Below are 18,140 nucleotides of genomic sequence, written 5' to 3'. Positions count from 1 at the left end.
TACATTTATTTGATTAATTTGGTTTCATATTTCTTTTTGAACTTCATCGTTTATTTTATGCTTGACAGCATATTATTATCATAATAAACATTATTCTCAGAACAAAAATAATATTTCGTTGAACGCAAGAAACGATTATATTTAATATTATGTTTGAATATGTAAATATCATATAGGTAAGAATGAACATGATAATTTGATTAAAACTTTTATCTTTCATTAAAAGTACACAGTAAAGAAGATTATCTTTTCAAAAATAACGTAGTGAATTATCTGGAAAAACAGGTGCTATACATTTTAAAATTATTTTCCCAAAAACCTAATTGTTTGAATTTTACAATCAAAAACTAAAACTCGTATTTGCATTTCTTCTCAGAAATTATAATAATTAAATATCAAAATAAACAAGTAAGGTAAAGTTTGACATTATTCCTAAAAGTTCTATGATATATGTTCGTTGTGTTGTGCTATTTATTTCTTTGTATAATAATTATTAATGTGTGAGTTTAATTGTTATAGTTATAAAAAAAAAATTCTTATAAAATATCATCACGTTCAACGTATGATTGATACGAGAGGCGTAAACTATAGACCCAAATTCTGCAGAGTGTTCAGAAAAAATTGTCTTTGACAAACAACAAATTATGAAAATAAATTTAATAAAAGTAAATGATTAAAGGATGTCGTTCGTGTAAATAAATGCGTATAAAAGGAGCAATAATTGTATAGCCATTTACTGTAGTATTGTAGTAATTTACGACTGTAGTGGTGAACGGAAATTTCCGAGGCAATATCCTCTGAGGTTTTTTTTTAAATAGAGGGGTGGGTGGTAGTCGGTGGGTCCCCTTGTAAATGTAATATGATTTAGTCAATAACGATCTGAAATATAATTAGTTATATTTTATTAATACATTATAATTTATTAATACTTGTGATATTTGTGACTTGCCTCTGGAAAATTTTCTTTTCGCCACGCCACTGCAGGTAGTAGATATACTCTGAAGCTGAACCATGACTCTTCTAGTCTGCATTTATGTAATGGTTTATTATTAGTAAATAATAAGTATATATACTTTACAGTTTACACCACTCACTTCTAAAGATAATTATGATAAAATATAGGACGTAGTGCCAATGCGAACGGGATTCGTCGGAGACGGTTATTAAAATAATAATCATTCGGGTGATTTATTTTGGCGTATCGCTTTGGTGGATCGCCTTTGGTGTATAGCGCGTTACACGTGCTCTGCTCTTGTCGTTTGTAGCTCGGATAAGACATAGCTAGTTTATTTGTTACAATTTTACTGTTAAATTGTATACCTATACTATTTGCCCTTTGCATGTATAATATTGGGTCTAGGCAGTATTGACACGACCATTATACACGGCGATTGCGGCAGGTAGTAAAACGTCTATGACGAACACACTTTTGTTCGCCGGTAAACATAAAAATAGCGTCAAACGTAGTAGGTTCTATATGATGCCGTCGACGTTTGTGGTTTATACAGTTTAATGTTAAAGTTGATTAAAAGCGTAGTTTTATTATTACAACGAAGTTCGTAGGAACCAGTTGATAATATTATGTTATACCTGTAATCTATGTAGTGCATCCGGGAAGTAATTCCAGGCGTGTGTACACCAATAAACTACACAGAAACCAACGAGTCTGTGATCGGGAACCAACTCGCAGGCGTCCTAGTCGTTGAGTGCGTGCGATCCACAAGTAGTCTAATAATAATCGATAACGTTTTAGATATGGGCCGGCTGGTATATTATGTAAATAGTTATTTGACATTTTTTTTTTTTTTTTTAATTTGAAATAAACAATCTATACAGGGGCACAATAGGTTCACGTGGTTAGAGTATACATATAAATTAATTTTAGTAATCATTTACACAATTAAAATTAAATATTAACAGTTGGCTCCACTTGATGTGAGAAGTCATCCACTAACGACACTCACTAAGATTAGACATTTAAAAAAAAATTCATCACAATCATTCGAGTCGCTTTACCCGCAATATATTATTATTGTTTTTATTATCATCGTCGCGCGGTGGTCACCATGGAGTCGTGTCGTAATAATAATATTATTATAAGGCCGACCGATCGACACCGCTTCGTCACGCCACTACTCCAGTGGCGTGTATATTATTATTGTTTACGTTGTGACGATCGCCCATTGGCGCGGGCAGCGCGGAAAGAGTGTTGAAAACAACACGTTATTATGATACCGTACAATAATATATTATTGTGCAACACTTACACATAGACGTGCGCACGGGGCGAGCCGACAGAGGCTCAGACGGGACATTTTTTGGTGGCATGGTAAAATGTTTGCGTAGGTATGTATTTTGTTATAGTGATTATTATATTACAATGATAATATTATGTCATGGTCGTGGAAATTTTATTTTTCGTGATCGTGTAATAAAATTAAAAATATTTGTGCGTACCACCACGACAATTTTATTCATCTAACATAAACCAAAAAAAAAAACACTGTGTACAATAACAAATACATACATATTATAACAAAATACGGACATTATTATAGGTTAATAATAATATATCAATACACCTATGACATTGTTTGATATTAAGACATTATTTCTATTCATTTTATTCTTATCGATATCGATAACACGGCGATTATAACATTACAATTAGAGTGTATGTAGATGAGTGTAAAATAAAATTAGGGGCATTGTCCGAGCCCTTTGAGGGCACTAATTGTTTCAGGCTCGACCAGAAATCGAAGTCAGCTGTGTACGCCTATGCGCAATATACATATTATAACAAAATAATTATATATGACGTCATCGCAAATTTAGATTTCGTCTCGTCTCGGTGACATTTATCCCACACACGGTTCACAGAGCTATATTGTCGATTTGGAATGATATTATGATCATATTATAGACGCGCCTGCGCACTGCCCACACACAATATATTGTTCGCCGTTTAAGTTTCAATTTTAGACATGGCGGCGAAAACACAGCGGCAATAATGATGACGATCGCGATCAACGCGTTTGTAATCATCGAAACGCTTTGTTACCTGCACCGTATATCAAAGACCTAAATTGACAGCCCGCCAGCTGGATATATAAGATATCCGAGAGTAATGACTAACAACGATGACAATGTAATTATGATGATAATAATAATAATAATTGAAAAACGGCGTGTTTGACGTGACGTCGGGACTTCGTCGATTGATACATATAATTATACGAAATACATAACGTATATTAATATTGTACCTATAGAGATTTCGGAATAAATTTACTTGTAATTTTAGCTAATTATCACCATTCTAACAGTCAGTCTTACAAGCGTTTGAATCGCGACGTTTAAAATATTATTATTTGAGAATTTTTTTTTTTTTAATATTTTGCAATTTTCTATTAAAAATGCAACATTATTTGCTACCTAAGGAAAGTGCTTGGAAAGTTCCTTTAAATAATGGAATTGTTTAAATGGAACTAAATCGTTTCTCTTTCCCGACATGAATAAAGAAACTAGGTAGTTTTATTCCTCGTTCCTAAATTAAAAACATTTTTCGTTTCTCAATAATTTTAAAATTGTTTTGATATAATTTGAAGGTAGTAATAAATTGTTTAATTATGTATAGTTATTTTGTTTTTAAAATATTTAAAACGTTTGATTTTTATTTCATATAAGTGACCACCGTGACTGACTTGACATTTTCAATATTATCGTGTATTGTTGTGTAAAGGTTTAATTATGTAACTCATTATATTGACTAAATTTCTAAAAAAAAAAAATTTGAAAAACTCTTGCTCTAAAAATTATTTAAATTCCCCATATTTAAGAATAAATGAACGAAAAAAAGAATAAATAAAATCGATCATGTTCCTCTAAAAAGTGAACGAAACTTCAATAAGTTCCATCACACGAAAAAGAAAATACGTTCCCGTTAAGTTCCTGCAAAATGAAAATTGAACGAAATCACTAGAACTAGTTCTTTTAAGCTCGTTCCTTCCAAGCACTGGCTGAGCACCTAAACAATTCATAAAAAAATTATCAGACAAATTAAATATAGAAAATATATTTCTTAAATTGGTTTTTTTTTCATATTTTTTGTCAGATGTTTAACTAGTATAAAATTTTTATTTTTACTTTCAGGTCTTTCCGTTATACCTGTATAATCATGCATATTTTTTACTTACTAAAAGTGATGTAATCCGTTTATTTTATGTTGTTATTATACACTTAACAAGATTATGGATATACGTTATATATAAATAATGTATGTGTTTACTTTTATATTATACCTAATATGATTTAATAAAAATAAATTATAATATGTTCATTATTTGTTAATCTTGAAAATCGCATAATGATTTTCGAGTTTTTTTTTCAAACAATATCTCATCAGGATATCGATCCGATTTTGATTTTCTTGTAATTTAAAATAAAATTGAAAATGTTATACAAGGAAAATACAACGATTGGGCGACGTACATGTATATTTATTTTTTTTTTTTTTTGGATATGTCGCCTTTATAGGATTACGATAAAGTAGTAAATAAAACAAAAAGGCATTTTCCGCGAATCCTAGTCCCTGGCATATTATTGCGTCGTACTGGAGGGCTTGGCGTATATAGTTTTTAACAATTTTCTTAAAAAACTACGACGGTCTTTAAAGCACTATCCACGTCAAAATATATCCTATATTATGTGTATGGAGGCGGGCTATACATAAGAAAAAACTTTCGGAGCATCCATTCTCCTCGGAAACGGAAAAGTGTATACTGACACACACACACATATATGTATTAAAAAAAGAAATACGCGTCATTGTAAAAACGTATATTTATATATATATATATATACATATATAGCTTCCGCAGCGTTTCGGAAGGTACTCGCGTTGTATTATGCCCAGATAAATTAAGTGGTTCGGGTATTGATTGGCGCGAAAGCTTCCGGGAAATCCAAGAAAATACGCATTACATAGCAAAACATTTCACTTCTACGGACTAAGGGGTATTTTTTTTTCTACAAAGTTTAATTTCATAAACGGGCACCTGTATATATATATATATATGTGTGTGTGTGTTTATAAGAAAGAAAAAAAAATTATCGACGGATATACTTTTTTTTTTTTTTGCACTCTTTCTATATCATTACGTCATTAATCACTTCCGGTGTCCTTTTCGCCGCTGAAGTTGCTACTACCCTCCCCCTCCCACCTCGGCCTCGGTTGACAATAAAGCCGAGCTTTTACGACTATATATATATATATATATATAGCTGCGTATAAAATTGAATCAGTCCTGTACATAACTAGTCCACGTTCTAATGTAAGTACCGTCAGCAAGGCGATAAAAGATGATATATTACCGTCCGGCCGATCGTGTTTCCTAGAAAATGACTGATAATAATATGATATACCTAAACGCGCAGTGTGCGGATGGATGGGGAGGGGGCGGCAGCGGCGGCGGCGCAAGGGGAGGACCAGTCAATATTGATATTAATAATAATACTTTCCAGTGATAGTGTGGCGGGAACTGTGTGCCCTGCATAGTGGTGGGTGGGGGGTGGCGGTTGAGGCTGTACGAGACGTCGCACGTATATTATATCATATTAATAAAATATTATACGCACATATTATATACGACTGAGCATACAATGTGATCCATCGGACGGCCACTGTGCATGTGCGGACGGTATAACCGTTATTGCCGTCTTAGGTTCGGTATGAATTATTCGCGCCCGCGCGTGTCAGCCGAAAGAATAATATATAAAATACATCATGTGAAATGTGCAACTCAAAACGCCGACAGCCGCGGCAAAAAGGATGACGATAATTAATAGCAGCACGCGTTCTTGAATCTAAATATTGATTTTACGTCTGGAAAGGCTCGGGTAACGACATGGTGTATTTGAAGTGGTAAATATATAAGGTTTAATGGAGTTTGCCCAACCACTTCTGAAAAGTATACATATATAGGTGGGTAGGTTAACCCACTATAGAATATATAACCACGCGGCCCTCGGTAGAATTGAGTTTTATCGTTTTTAACGACCTGCTGCCGCGGGAGATTGTGGTTGCGTCTACGATACGTTTCGTATTAATTAATATCACGTTTTTATTTTATCTCGAGTTGTTGTTTTTTTTTTTTTTTATATTATTTTTTTGTTTGTGAATTCGGAGTGAAGACTTTTGAGCACTAATTAATTATTTCAAAACGTATGTTTAAAAGTGTGGTGTTTTTTACACGGGTCCGTCGTAACGGAACAAAACGAATCGTTATATACGCGTAAAAATTACGTTATCTAAACGAATACGTGTTTCATTAGTTAATTCTCTAAAAGCAGAAATGCATATAAATAAATCATATTCGTCGACACTGCTACGTGCGCACCAAACTCACGCATTACAGCCGTATACAGCGACTACTGTTGTATTAGTAAATTATTATAGTATTATTGTTGTAGTAGTATACACGTTTTCGAAAATATTTCAATTTGTTATTACGTTTTAGACATTTTGATATTTAAGCTCGGATATTTAAGGAATCCTCGAATTAATCCTTTTCCTTTGTGCAGTTATTATATCGCGTATACGTTCACAACTATTTAAATTTACTCGCGCAAAGTTTAGTACGGCAGCGCGCATAATATTTCCAACAAACATCCGAACCGTCTCGGCCAATATTTTAATATCTCATTTCGCATGATGACATCTTTTAATAATAATAATATGTTTTACGCGACTAAAACGTTACACGTTCGTATTATACAAACAGTTTTGTTTTGAATTAATTGTACAATGTAATTGTACTATATTATATTTATGTGCATAGCCAACAGCGTACACGTACGAGCGCTTATAATATAATATATGTGTGTGTTTCCGAGTTTTACATATTATTAAGGCCATCGGAGCAGCAGTGAACAAAACCAACTTTACATTGTTATATATTATGGCAGCCGCTCAGAGACATCGAAGCTCGCCGTCGTGCCCTACATATACCTACGCCAGCTACCTATATAACAACACTGTCTAAATATATATAAGAACGGGGCCACCAGCGGTAAATGTTTATAGTGCAGCAGTTATAATGCGTACAAACTGTACATCGAACGTCCTTGATATAGTGAAATTGTGTGTAAAAAACAAAAAAACCAACGCCGTGCCATATAGTCATGACGTGGTATACGCGGTTACTATACCCATTAACACGTCGCGTCTATCTCCGGTACGGTGAATCTGCCGCAGTGACGGATTAAACACGGGGGAACACGCTCGGGTTTTGGTGTTAATAGTACATTGGACACTACGTCTTACCGAGTACAATATTTGACGTAGGTGCCCACCTGTATTGTAATAAAAAGTTATCGTAATATATTTGCCGATGATGGCCAGCAGGATGCAATACACGGAGCAAGCGATGGAACGACACTGGTTCGGCGCGCGCATAAGTATATGAAGCAGGGAGAAAGATAATTTTTATACATTTATTTTTCACTTAGATTTAGTTGGTCGGTTTCTTTTTAGATATAAAAAATATTTATACCTTTATGGCGAGACTCCGTCAGTGTCGAGTATGGTAAAAAAAAATCGGTATTGCTCAAATAATGTTAGGTTAGGTGACCTACCTCTGATATTACTATTGTACCGACCTATAAGTTGTCCTATTTTTCTTCTGTCAATACCCGACCACCCGTATTTAAGGTATTGCCCGAGCAACACTTTGACCCTATATGTGCCACTGAATTTCATGATGATATAGATCGAAAGTAAGCAGAACCGGATCTAAGTTTTAGGAGTGCAACTGCCAATTGGAGACCACTGAATCTAAAAAATTACCCGACATAAAACTATTAACACTTATCTATTTGTTGTATATACGTGTTGATATAATAAATAACTAAAAAACACAAAATAGTAAAGTATTTTTAATACTAAAAAGTGCCTAAGTAGGTGGTTATAGGTTAATTATGAAATTATACATTTCAATATTTCATACACTATTCACATACGGGGGACGGAGTGGCCGAGCGGACTAAGGCGTCGGCTGCGACGCAGCCAAATCGAGTTCGATACCTCGGCCGCGGGCGGCATTTTTCTTCGGGCAAGTCACGGTGTCCGGAGAACAAGTGCCGCCATCCCCCCACCCGGGGCACAGCAGAAACCTACGGGTGCCCCATTAGAAATTCTGCCAAAACACAACACACACGTGTACCAACCTACCCAATTTAAAAACCTATAGTGCCCTCCCCCACACCCAATGGCCTATGTTGCCGCTGGTTACCCAATAAAAAAAAAAAAAAACTTTTCACATATATATATATACCTTTTATATTATACGATGGAGTATACTATAATGTGGTTTTATGATATGAAGAAATAACTGTATTCTCGAAATTATGCTAAAATAAAACAATACAAGTATTAAATAAGTTATAAATCATATACCAAATATAATACATTAACTATTTTATAAATCGTTACTTTTCACAATATTAAAGCATGGTTAACAGTTTAAAAACCTACTGATACTATATAGTAGTGTCTTTATTAAATTATTGAGTAAAATAAAATAATAAAAAATAACCCCTGTTTAGATTGGTTTTTTCTTCTATCTCACGATATTATACAACAAACGCATATAAAATATAGGTAAATTTGAATTTATTAAATTTAATAATAATTTAATAAATATATTTACTCAATTTCGTCTTCGTCTTTTAGATGTCCCACTTTCAAACTGTCTGTCGTAACAGATTTTTATTTTAAAAGTCAATAATAGACTATATTGTATTCTATTGTAGTTAAATTATGTTTTTAATAAGAAAATTTAAAATAAATATATCATAGTATGCACAAAATAAAAGACAAAACAAACGCATAACGATAACTTAATAAATTGTTTAAATGCACTATGAACTACACCAAGTGACCGTGTCTATACAATAAATAAATATAATCACGGTTATCTATAGTTCATCTAGAGAGAGAGTTATTGTTGGCTGTAGCCGCACAAAAATAAATAAATATAGTAACCTCTAACCTACGGACTACGATTGTATAAAAATAGTATACTGTATACATATTATACTGTTATATTATTGTATTCTATAACTATAGGTAATGTTTTTTTTTTATAAATAATTAATAAATAATGTGTAAAACGAATAATAATAATGATATAAATCGGTCAATCAAATCCCCCAACCGTCTAAAATGAGCGATAGCGGGTAATTTCTTAAAATATTTTTTGACCATTATTTAATTTCAATAAAATTTTAACTTAATGATTCTTCAATTTACAAAGTTAGACAATTTAAGACTTCAGCCTGAGGCCTCGGTGAAATGCACCCTCTGCACCACAGTAAAATCCGTCACTGAATGTAAGAGACACCTAACGCATCTGGGATATATTATATATTATAATATTATATTGTATATTATAACAATAAAATATAAATACTGCAACGACGTGAAACACCGTTATACATAGGTATGGATAAAAACGCGACGTGTCCATCACTCCGTCAGCCATGGTAACATTATATAATATTATGTTATTGTAAAAAGCGTGATAATTACACGACGAATTTTTTTATAGTGTGGTAGATATCCCATTATGATTTCAGATGATAAATTATCGTTCGACAAATAATAAAAATTAATTTTATAACGCGCAACTCGGTTAGCACAATGGTGCAATATTATAAGTGCACGATAAAATATACCTATTATGTTACTGGCAAACCATATTATAGAGCATTAGGGCATTGATCGTTTTATACAACTGCATTTCGATAATCAACTGGTGACTGAGTATGGAATACTGCGCACTATAAATGGAACTATATTGCTTTAAATTTTTTTTTTGTAGTTTTTACAACTGCGTAGTATGTTATTATTTTTTTTTTTTTTTTTGTGATTAGATTGTAAAAGTTCTCAACGAAATACATAACTCAATAATATTGCAAGATAATTTTTTAAACAATATAACTGTAAAAATTATTGACGACTTTGCAAGTCCAATGTCATTATTCATCCATAGAGGTGATCTATTTTAAAATAGTCTAAAATAATATTGTACAATTATGAAATAAATAACAATTAGGTATACTAGTTTATTGTAATCGGGGCTAGAATATAATCGAACTCTAATACTTATAGTTTTAAAAAATTCTATAATTCTACACAATTTTTAAATTACTATTATAATATATTATTGTAGATATTATAATACAGTGTAAGTATTACTTTGAAAACATTATTTCAGTTTGCAGACATCACGTATGCTTGTTATTAAGTTTCTTTGTGCTATGGGTAAATAATGGGGAACTCCATAAAAATTAAAAATTTGTTGACGCAGCACTGAATATAAATAGTAATACATAATACATCAATGTTAGGTTAGGTTAACACATGATTTTCGAACACATGACACCGTACCTTATACATTCTGATATACTTTATAGACAGATAATAAAAAAAAATAGGTAATCGTACTCTGTTTTGATATTCTCCAAATCAACGATAGAATACAAAAATAGGCACAAGATTTGCTTATTGGAATATTTTAATGGTATCAAAGTATAATATTACCTATATTGATATTTTTTCATTTAAAATGCGTTGTAAAAAATAAATTGTTTATTTATTTTGACTTCACACAATTTACAAAATATAATATTAATATTAAATAATAAATTTAAAATGTTAATATAAAAAAATATAATAAATTATTACTATTACCTATAGCCTATAATATGTATACTACATTAGAAAACTCGTAGTAAAATAAATTACATTAACTATAATAGTATCATAGAATATTTTTAGTATCTACTAAGTAATTGTATATGCTGACAGACTATGTTGCCTCAGATTCGTTTATCGTAAATTCGTACACAACGATATTATAACATTGACTTCAAATTTAATACATCCATTACAGTGACGTCATGTTTATTTCATTTAATAATGAACTTATACAATTTCAGAAATCAGAATACTGTGAAAATTTGTATTATACTTAAAATCATATTATATTCAATTTTTTACATTTGTGTACTACTTAAGCAGTGTCCTGTGGTGACACCATGCAGGTATGACTACTAATTCAATAATTTTATAAAATTGTATGAAACATATTTTTTCTAAATATATTTAATTTAACTTTAACTTTTCAATACAGGAAGATACTTAGTTGTATTAGATGTTTTATTGGTGAAAGAGACGGAGCTTCTAATATAGATTCTGTAGAATCGTACAACTCCAACACTAATAATACCTGGACCATGGCCACAGCGTCAATGAATGTTGTCAAACTTTTTTTGGAGCAGTAGCCATTGATTAGCAACAATAATATTTTAAAGCTCAGCATTCATGATTATTTTTAATACTATGTATATTAATATTGTTTCATCTTCTTCTTCTTCTGCATCAGCTGCTTAGCGGTCCATTCAGGACCATCGCTGCCATCAAAACCTCTCTCCATCTGTCTCTCTGATAAGCCGTTTCTAATGTTGCGTTCAGGTCTAACATAACTATAACTTTGGCAACTACGTCAATCCATCGGGTTTTGGGTCATCCTAGGGGTCTTGTTTTATTTATTTTATTGATTAGTACATTTTTAATTAACTGTCCATCTGCTTTCCATGCATGTCCAAACCATTCTAACCGCTTTTTCCTACAAAAGGAGAGTTAATGTTTGGCATACTATAAAGAAGCTTTACATTTTCATTACTTCTTCTTTCGTATGTCTGTGTTTCTGGGTTAAAGATTGGTCCATATATGGTTCGTAACACTTTCCTTTCGAACGTGATAAGTCTTCTGATATCACCTTTAGTCAACGACCAGGTTTCACAGGCGTATGTTATCACAGGTCGAAGATAGCTATGGTATAGTAGTATCATTGATTCTCTGGATGACAACTTAGATCTCAGAAGTTTGATTTTACTGAAATAACATCTATTTCCACTAGTGAACCGTTCGTTTATTGCTATATTCATATCATTTTTGTTGTAGATGTTCACGCCTAAGTGCTTAAAATTATCAACTTCTCTGAAATCTATATTTGGCGGACTTCTCGATACGACCATGTACTTAATTTTCTCCTCGTGTACATGTAATCTTATTCCTTTACTTGCATTTATGAGCTTATATATTGAGTTGATGACTCCCTCCCTGGTTTCACCCATTACCACAATGTCATCTGCATAAGCTAACATAATACTTGCTCATTGCTTATCTCCATCCTTCTGTCGTCGTTTGTGTCTCTTATTATTTTTTCGAGGGCTAAGTTGAATAATGCAGGTGACAAGGCGTCTCCCTGTTTTATAGGCCAGATTTAACTTCAATATTGTTTCATATCATATGATAATATATTTGTTGTTTTTATAAATTATTAATTGTATTGGTTTTGGTCGTTTTATTTAAATGTTTTCTTATTATATTCGTTAGTACCACGAACATTTGGCGAAATCCAGTCGTTAAATATGTATAAAATAATTAATTTCTTTAATATTCGACAATTTTGAACAAGGTTTCTTTTAAGTAGTTAATACTTTAACAACATTATGTAAAACGACTGCCAAGTACTAAGTGAGTATTAATGACCGGGACGTGACCGTTATATATTTCAACAGTGATGAAAACAACAGTATTATTAAAAAAAGTCTTACAGCTTTTTTTTATATTTTCTATGCACAATCTACCTATGTCTCATAATAGCAATACTTAATAATGTTTGTGTATATATTATTAAATATATATTGTCCAAAGTCTAAAAATCATTTATATCAATTTATATCAATTATTTATAGAATCGATTTACCAAGTTATTTCGTATTGTTATTTAAACTATCATTATATTTAATAACGGTAATACCGATTATTATGCTATTTAATATGTGATTTTTTTTTTGTGTTCTTAAATCTAAATGTTATATGAAAATAATATACTCACAATAGTGTTATAATACTTATATCGATGTAGAAGCATGAACAGCAAGTCAGTAACTAGTTGCTAGTAGTGCATGGAAGACTTATAAAACCTAATCCCGAAAGACGAAGAGCATTCAGACAAAACTCAGCTCATATAGAAGTCCAATGTTTTGCATTATAATTTTACAATATAGCCGTGCTTTTTTCCTGCTCTTCCAAAACTAGGTACCTTTAGAAAGACGACAATTACCTCACATGCCATTTTTAATAAAGGTAAGAAATTTTAATTTTATATGTAGGTAAGGTGACATTTTGATCCTTTTTCTCCGTATGTACATTACTTAAGGGGCCGTTACAGTGACATTTGTTGTCTCCGTCTTACAAGTGCATAACATAGCAAATTTTACGCTCAGCAGAAAACGTTTATCTCATTCGTTTAAAAATTAGAATGAATTGGCTTATTATACAATCTTAAGGTAATATTATTATCTAGACAATGACATAGGCTTTTTATTATGTTTTAATTTAAAAGCGAGTTATAAGTATTTTAAGATTTACAGATAGTTTACAATTTAAAAATACACATAACTGGCTTTAAAATTAAAATATAATAAAAAACCCATGTCAAAACGAAATAACCCACAAATTAACATACCTGTTGGACCTGTTGGATTATGATGAATTTGAATTTTAAATACATTTTTTTTTAAATATTTACGTTCAACATAATCATTGAAAATGTCAATTTCGTTATTACTTTTTGTTTCACAGAAAATTCTTAACAATTCGTATCGATGATTTGAATTTATTTCGGAATCGAATTTAGGACCAGATTTAGTCTTCAGTCTTCCAAGTTAAACTACAAGAAGTTAATATTATATTATTATGTGTATATATAACCGTAATCAGAAAGTAAGTAGTTATAAGTGCTAGATAAATATTAGTAACAAGTTTATATTTTTAGAGATGAAATTCTTTGTGATATTAAACTAGAAACAGACAACGGTAGAGTTATATTCGGCCATAAAGTGGTTTTAGCATCAGCTAGTCCATATTTCCTTGCAATGTTCACACATTTTTCAGAAAAGGATCAAGGTCTAGTCGCTATCAGGCGGATGGACTCTAGTGCCCTACAGCTCTTGATAGACTTTGTTTATTCTGGGGAAATCTCGATCACTGAAAAGAATGTACAAGTAATAATAGATAATTTTTTATTTTATTATAGTAAACAAAATTGTTTATTTTATTTATAATTTTTTTTTTTAGGTTTTGTTGCCAGCATCAAATCATTTGCAGTTACAAGAAGTCAAAAACGCATGTTGTGATTTTCTACATGCACAACTATGTCTTACAAATGTTATTGGGATAATTGATTTAGCTGATTTACATAGCTGTACGAAATTGTTAACAAGTTCAGAATTATATTTTCAACAACACTTTTTGTACGAAATATTATTTATTATTATGGTTCTATAAGACAAATTGTATTTATTATTGTTATAATATGATTCTTAGAGATGTTTTAGAAGGAGAAGAATTCCTGTCCTTGTCATCCGAGAAAATGGTTAAGTTGATCTCTAGTGATGAACTTGGGGCTACATCCGAAGGAAAAGCAGTATGCAATGTAAAATTGAAAATAATTGTTATATTTTAGTACACATAACAGATGGGAAATTGAAGTAACCTTCTTACATAAATATGATATAATTAAGTATATTGATTGTTGTAGATATTTGAAAGTGTTATCCAATGGGTAAAACATGATTTGGATTCCAGAAAAGAAATTTTGCCCCAATCAATGGAACATGTGCGTTTACCATTAACATCAAAAGATTACATATTAAAAAATGTAGTTGACGAACCTCTTCTTATTAATTGTTCTACATGTAAGTTTATTTACTCTATATGGTTTATTACGGATTAGTTTATATTTTATGTATTTTTATTTTTAAGGTAAAGATTACGTATTTGAAGCATTACATTTTCATTAACTTAAGTCAGAACTTATCACAATTCCACATAACATCCGGACAACACCTAGAAAGCCTAATGATACACATAAAGTATATGATTTCATTATAATTTATTTCTCTTTCGAATATATTTAACGCTTTAAGTATAACAGGTTATTTAAGCTGTTGGTGGATTAAGCAATGGCATTATATCAGATAGTATAGAATGGTACGACCCAAAAATCAAGGAATTGGTATATAGACCAAAAATGATTACACCTGCACGTTCTGTTATTGGTGGTCTAGCTGTAGTCAAAGATAATAATAGTGTGCTTTATTATATTGGTGGTATCAATGATTCCTTTTCAACTTGTCAGTCTGTCGATGTACTAGATTTATCTTCAGAATCACCTGATTGGAGACAGACCAACCACCAACATGTTAGTTGAACGACAACGTTTTGGAGTTGGTGTGATAAACAATTGTATATATGCCGTAAGTCATTTTGAAATATAGCTTATTACTTTATTAGTGATATCTTTTATAAAGTAGGTACATAACATAAATTATATTATAAATTCAAGGTTGGCGGTTTTGATGGCAAAAGTAATTTAAATAGTGCAGAAGTTTTAGACTGCAGAACTCGAGAATGGCGTATGATATCGAGTATATGTCTACTATACGAAATCATCTTGGGCTTGGAGTACTGAATAATCTATTATATACGGTAAAATGTTTATTACTTTATGATTTAAAATTTTTAATAGGTACATTTGCTATAATTGTTATTTGTAATCGGAATGAATAAAGTCCCCAGAGAAAAGTAATGGAATGAATACCCAAAACTAAATATTTTAATAACTTACAATTTTAAATTAACATTTACATAATATACTAATTCAAATATATTATGTTTAAAAAACCGGCTTAGTCCAATGATTTAATAATTACAAGAAAACTGACTTTTTCATTAACTGTCAAACTATAATATATATTTTAGCATTATTAAAACTTAATTTTTTTTTTTTCAGTTTTATGTATGACGTATTAATGTTCTTGTTAAAAATAATCTTAATCATGTTATACAGTTATATTGTTTATGTTTGAAAATAATAATACAAACTATGTAAAAGTAAAATTTAATGTATGTCTTGATTTGAAATTTCTGATAATTTTTGAATTGAAACATTATTAAATTTGATATAATATAATAACTATCAATAAATGTTTGAGTGCATGCATATATGCATTCATTCGCTGTTATTGAAAAATACTTTATTGTATTCCATAGATTTTACAATCAAGGGATTTTTAATCTGCAAGTTGTTTTAATTGAATTGTTTATTCTGTGTGGGTAGGGGGTAATAATTTTGGGCATAAATTAAAATCCGCCGAATGTTATCATCCCAGTCTTGATAAATGGACACCAGTTGCAGACATGTGTGTACATCGCAGCGGATTGAGTGTTGGGGTTTTAGACGATGTACTGTATGCTGTAGGCGGTTATGATGGATTAAGAGTTTACAGAAGTGTTGAAGCCTACAGATCAAGTACAGGAGTTTGGCCTAGTATTCCGGACATGCATTTATGTCGATGTAACGCAGGTATAACTAATCATTTAATAATTCTTAACTATTATTATATGAAACATATTTTTAAAAATATATTTAATTTGAGTTTACCTTATAGGAGTAGCGGTATTAGATGGTTTATTGTATATTGTCGGTGGTAAGGACGAAACTCATTCCGATTTGGATTCTGTCGAATCTTACAACCCTAACACTAATAAGTCGACCATGATCACAGCTTCAATGAATGTTGCAAGGTTTCGGCCAGGAGTTGTAGCCATTGATGTGCCACAATATTTTAAATCTTGTTGGCATTCGTGATATTTTTTTTTTTTATTCAATATGTATTACTATTTTCTCGTATTGTATAATAGTATCTTCGTTATTTTTCTATTAATTTTATAGTGTTTGAATGTTTTATGAAAATGATTTTTGTACATACACTATACATTGGTATCCAATGATAGGCCACCATAATTCTATGGCTAAGAGGCCAAAAGTTGTGTGTATAATTTTTCTCAAAACCGTATCTATTGGGTTAATCTTATATAAATATCAAGTGGACAAATTCAACAAGTCCGGACTTGTTACCTTTGTCAAAAAAAAATTCATTCAATTTCAGACTCGTAATGTTTTAGATAATATTGAATATGTTGTTCTATTTATGTAAAAAATGAATATGTCCGGACGTATTTGTAATATATAAAATATAGTCTGATATAAAAACACGGAATAACTACAACTAGCGAAGGGCCATATGTAATGATACAATATACATATATTATGCGTATTCTTTTTACACACATATGCGACACATGCAACACACAAAATATTATACTCAACGCCTATCCAATCAGATGTTTAGTAAAACACAACACAGTCAATTATCAGCATCGCCAGACGACACCATTTACATTTTCAGTTTCCAATTTCATTAGTATTTTTTTTTCCAGGGCCGTCAATCAAACTCTATTTGTCGGGTAAAAAACCTTGAAAATACAAGGCTCCTACTCCTATTGTTACAATGATATTTGAAAAATATTAACAGTGACCCGAAGTGCTCAAACGACGTAATGATATGGTAATAGTATATGCGTGCAATCCGCCCGATAAAACGGCAATATAACCAATATACATCGTCCTGCAAGCACCAGTGACCACATAGTGAGTTATTACCAAAACTTTGCCGACCCGATACGTATACATGCACATATATATATTATATACATGCACCGATTCGCAAACCATCGAAACGAAGTACACCCACACACACACACACACACACAATAAATATATGTGAGTGCGAATTGAAAATACAATGCTCGGGGTATTAATACAAATGGCGTTTCTCCGCCATATACTGTCTCCTCGGGGCGGAATTCTATACTCGTTCGAGCTGCGCAGGTATATATAAGGATACGATTATCAAACGTCACCTACGATATACGATATATTATATTATTCGTATCGAAATACTTTAGACGCGTCCGTGTACGACACACATTATATATTATGATATAAACAGAACGATAAAAACCGATTGGTCGCGGTTTGTGTGTGTGTGTGTGTGTGTGTGTAATACATTTAAATAAATATTATAAACGGTAATGTTCGCGTTGCGTAAATGGCCGAGTTCCGTCGTTATATTATTACTTTTTTATTATATTATGTTGC

At 31.4% G+C, this 18,140-nt stretch overlaps 1 pseudogene; it reads left to right on the top strand.

Moving 5' to 3' along the window:
• The first annotated feature begins 13,002 nt into the window (after nucleotides 1-13,002).
• On the top strand, nucleotides 13,003-16,978 carry LOC132952389 (kelch-like protein 2; annotated as a pseudogene).
• The last annotated feature ends 1,162 nt before the right edge of the window (nucleotides 16,979-18,140 follow it).

This window comes from Metopolophium dirhodum, chromosome 9 (genome assembly GCF_019925205.1).
Source record: "Metopolophium dirhodum isolate CAU chromosome 9, ASM1992520v1, whole genome shotgun sequence".
Lineage (NCBI taxonomy): Eukaryota > Metazoa > Arthropoda > Insecta > Hemiptera > Aphididae > Metopolophium > Metopolophium dirhodum.
Note: the sequence above shows the minus strand (reverse complement) of the source record. Positions and strands in the feature narration are given on the sequence as shown.